Below are 4,608 nucleotides of genomic sequence, written 5' to 3'. Positions count from 1 at the left end.
AAAGTACCTAACCCAATGTATAGGGTAGCATATACTTTCTGAAATCTAGTTTCTCCTGTTTAATGCCCTCATTTTTCCATGTCCTTTCCCAATAATAGTCTTTAACAAACTACCATTCTGTTGAAAAGAATCTTCATTGCTTCCCTAGCTTCCAGACTGCCTATACCTGATGAAATAAAAATTGCCTGTTATAACAATGTTAAGTTTACTTCTTTGTGATAGTAGCAGTTTTGCATTGATTTATATAATTGTTTTTATCAACATCTATCTCCTTCTCTACAACATAATTAGAAGGCCATGTACAGTATCATTCCTTGGAATACTGACACAAGACATATTTCTTGGCATATGATAAGTATTAAAAATTTCTGTGGCCAAAGCCAGCCCTATGACAAGGTCATCTTCAGTGCTGATGAAACACATAATAAAGTTTAAAAGTGTGTTGATGAAGTCTTAGGAGGTGAGAGCTACAATCAAAACAATATCAACCAGTGGATCACAAACAGAGTGGAGCAATTTTTAAAACATTTAGTTAAATTGGGAAACGCCTATAAATACATTGTGATCTGTGCAGTGGTCTAGCAAAACGCATATAAGTTTCACTTACATACTACATCTCGTGGAATCTATACTGGAAGATGGGAGAACTATACCATGATTGCATCACTAATGTTTTTGATGTCACAATTGTTCTGAAAACAACTAAATATGTTGGGGTAAAGCCATTAAGTTTGTAAGTGTATTCTTTCTAAAAGGAGAAATAATTACTTGTTAATGTGCTAGATAACAAGTGGGCAATGTGTCAAAACTATCAGTAAGAAAAAGAATGTTGTAACCAAAGCTCTAAAATGTAAATAAGGACTTGGCAGATTATCTCATATTCATAGAGCATCATTTAAATATGTAAACGTTAGCCCAAAGTTAAATGCAGAAATATTCACTGATAAGCCTTTCACTACCATATGTACCCACAGAGAAATTTATTTAGATAATGACATTATCTTTAACCTAGGGAACACAAATATGTGAACAAAAGATACAAGAATAAACATGGAGAAAACAATATGAATTAGCTAAAATCTTTCCAGTTTATTTTAATTTATTTACTTCATTGAATTGTATATTATATTTAATGGGAAAAAAGTTTGACTCTGGTCAATGTTATAAAACTAGCTATGACTAACCCATTTAGTTTTTTTAAGAACTGGCAAATCCATTTTTCAAAAGTTCAGTTTCTTGCATTTGCACTTGAAGTGGAAGTAAATATGATAACCCAATGTTCTTGTTAAATAAATACAGGTCTGTGAGCAATAGTATATGACTCTGACAACTGCTGAACAATCCACTAATTCCATGAATTCTATTGAATTCTAGTGAAGGTGTGCTATGCGTACTTCCTGCCTGACATGGCAGCTCTCAAAATGGTGCTCAAGTATTCAGTTTCCTTTAGCAACTGTACACTTTGGAAACTAGTGTTAATATTTGAAGAAGAACAGAAAAAAGAAAAGAAAAGTGTCTGGACTTTAATGGAGAACTAAAAGGTAAGCACTTACTAGTGACAGAATTATAGATATAATATATAAGAGTTTCTTCTGACAAAGTAAAATACACAAAGGCCTTATTAGTAGTCTTAGCTATACAAGAAATGAATTTTATCACTGAGTTAGTTATAATTATGTGTGAATAATTTAAAATACTTAAGTGGAATTAGGACTGGAGTCTAATATGCATGAAAAGTGAGCAATCAGTAGCAGATTACCTGATATCTCAAGGATAATAAAATATAGTTAAATTTATTTTTTTTGAAAAATGAAAATTATGTTATTTATTTCTTAAGAGCAATATGGAATAAGAGTAGAAACCAACAATATGATTTTTTTGGCAATACTCAAATAGGGTTTTATTTTTCCATTCATTTTAAAAAATGTATTTATGTATTTACTTATTCAACTTACATCTTGCTCACTGCCCACCTACTGGTCACCCCTTACCACAACCCTTCTCTCCATTTCTATCCCTTTCTCTTCTGAGAGGTTCTCCCTGGGTATTCATCACCATAGCAATCAAGTCTCTGCAAGGCTAGGAACATCCTCTCTCACTGAGGCCAGATAAGGCAATACACCAGACTTCCCAAAAGAGACTATGAAAGCTAGAATATCCTGGACAGATATCATAAAGACCCCAAGAGAACACAAATGCCAGCCCCTGCTACTATATCCAGCAAAACTCTTAATTACCATATATGGAGAAACTAAGATATTTCATGACAAAACCAAATTTACACAATATTTTTCCACAAATCCATCCCTACAAAGGATATTAGAAGATGGAAAAGTCTAACACAAGGAGGGAAATTACACCCTAGAAAAAGCAAGAAATTCATCATCTTTCAAAAAAACCAAAGGAAGATAGCCACACCAACATAATTCTAACTCTAACAATAAAGTAACAGGAAACAACAATCACTATTCCTTAATATCTCTCAACATCAATGGACTCAATTCTCCAATAAAAAGACATAGACTAACAGACTGGATACATAAACAGGACCCAGCATTTTGATGCATACAGGAAACATACCTCAGCGACAAAGACACATACTACCTCAGAGTAAAAGGCAGAAAAAAATTCCAAAGAAAAGGTCTCAAGAAACATGTTGGAGTAGCCATTGTAATATCAAATAAAATTGACTTTCAACCAAATGTTATCAAAAAACATAAGGAAGGATACCTTCATACGTGTCAAAGGAAAAAAATCTAGCAAGATGTTCTCTCAATTCTGAACATCTATGCTCCCAAAGCAAAGGCACCAACATTCATAAAAGAAACTTTATTAAAGCTCAAAGCATACATTGCAGCACACACAATAATAGTGGGAGACTTCAACACCCTACTTTCATCAATGGACAGATCATGGAAACAGAAACTAAACAGAGATACAGAGTAAGAGAAGTTATGAACCAAATTGATTTAATAGATATCTATAGAATATTTCATCCTAAAACAAAAGAATATACCTTCTTCTCAGCACTTCATGGTACCTTATCCAAAACTGACCATATAACTGGTCACAAAGCAGGCCTCAACAGATACAAGAAGATTGACATAATATCATGCATCCTATCAGATCACCATGGACTAAGACTGGTCTTTAATAACAACAAAAATAACAGAAAGCCTACATATACATTGAAGCTGAACAAAACTCTACTCTGTAATAATTTGGTCAAGGAAGAAATAAAGAAAGGAATGAAAGACTTTTTAGAATTTAATGAAAATGAAGGCACAATATACCCAAACTTATGGGATACAATGAAAGCAGTCATAAAAGGAAAACTCATAGCTCTGAGTGCTTCCAAAAAGAACCTGGAGAGAGCATACACAAACAGCTTGATAGTACACCTAAAAGCTCTAGAACAAAAAGAAGCCAGTATATCGAAGAGAAGTAGATGGCAGGAAATAATCAAACTCAGAACTGAAATCAAGAAGAAACCAAAGAACTATACAAAGAATCAACAAAACCAGGAACTGGTTCTTTGAGAAAATCAACAAAATAGATAAACCGTTAGCCAGACTAAGCAGAAGGCATAGAGATGGTATCCAAATTAACAAAATCAGAAATGTAAAAGGAGACATAACAACAGAAACTGAGGAAATTGAAATAATTGAAATCCTACTACAAAAACCTATACTCAACAAAACTGGAAAATCTTGATGAAATGAACAATTTTCTAGACAGATACCAGATATCAAATTTAAATCAGTATCAGATAAACAATGCAAACAGTCCTATAACCCCTAAAGAAATAGAAGCAGTCATTACCAGTCTCCCAAACAAAAAAGTCCAGAACCAAATGGGTTTAGTCTATGAGACCTTCAAGGAAGACCTAATACCAATACTCTTTAAACTATTCCACAAGATAGAAACAGAAGGAACACAACTCAATTCTTTTTATGAGGTCACAATTGCATTTATACCTTACCCACACCAAGACCCAACAAAGAAACTTCAGACCAGTTTTCCTTATAAATATCAATGCAAAAATACTCAATAAGATCCTTGTAATCTGAATTCAAGAACACATCAAAATGATCATTCACCATGATCAAGTAGGTTTTATCCCAGGGATGCAGGGATGGCTCAATATACAGAAATCCATCAATGTAATCCATTATACAAACAAACTCAAAGAAAGAAAGGCACACGATCATTTCATTACATGCTGAGAATGCATCTGATGAAATTCAACACCTCTTCATGATAAAAGTCTTGGAAAGATCAGCAATTCAAGGCCTAAACATAGTAAGAACAATATACAGCAAACCAGCAGCCAACATCAAACTAAATGGAGAGAAACTTGAAGCAATTCCATTAAAATCAGAGACTAGACAAGGCTGCCCACTTTCTTCCTACCTATTCCATATGGTACTAGCCAGAGAAATTAGACAACAAAAATGATGAAAGGTATACAAACTGAAAGAGAAGAAGTCAAAATATCACTATTTGCAGATGATATCATTGTATACTCAAGTGACCCCCAAAATTTCACCAGAGAAGTCCTACAACTGATAAACAACTTCAGCAAAGTGGCTGGATATAAAGTTAACT

At 33.6% G+C, this 4,608-nt stretch overlaps 1 pseudogene; it reads left to right on the top strand.

The window, feature by feature from the left end:
• Positions 1-297: 297 nt before the first annotated feature.
• Dynlt1-ps2 (dynein light chain Tctex-type 1, pseudogene2) lies at positions 298-737 on the top strand (annotated as a pseudogene).
• The last annotated feature ends 3,871 nt before the right edge of the window (positions 738-4,608 follow it).

Source organism: Rattus norvegicus, chromosome 19 (assembly GCF_036323735.1).
Source record: "Rattus norvegicus strain BN/NHsdMcwi chromosome 19, GRCr8, whole genome shotgun sequence".
Taxonomy (NCBI): Eukaryota; Metazoa; Chordata; class Mammalia; order Rodentia; family Muridae; genus Rattus; species Rattus norvegicus.
Note: the sequence above shows the minus strand (reverse complement) of the source record. Positions and strands in the feature narration are given on the sequence as shown.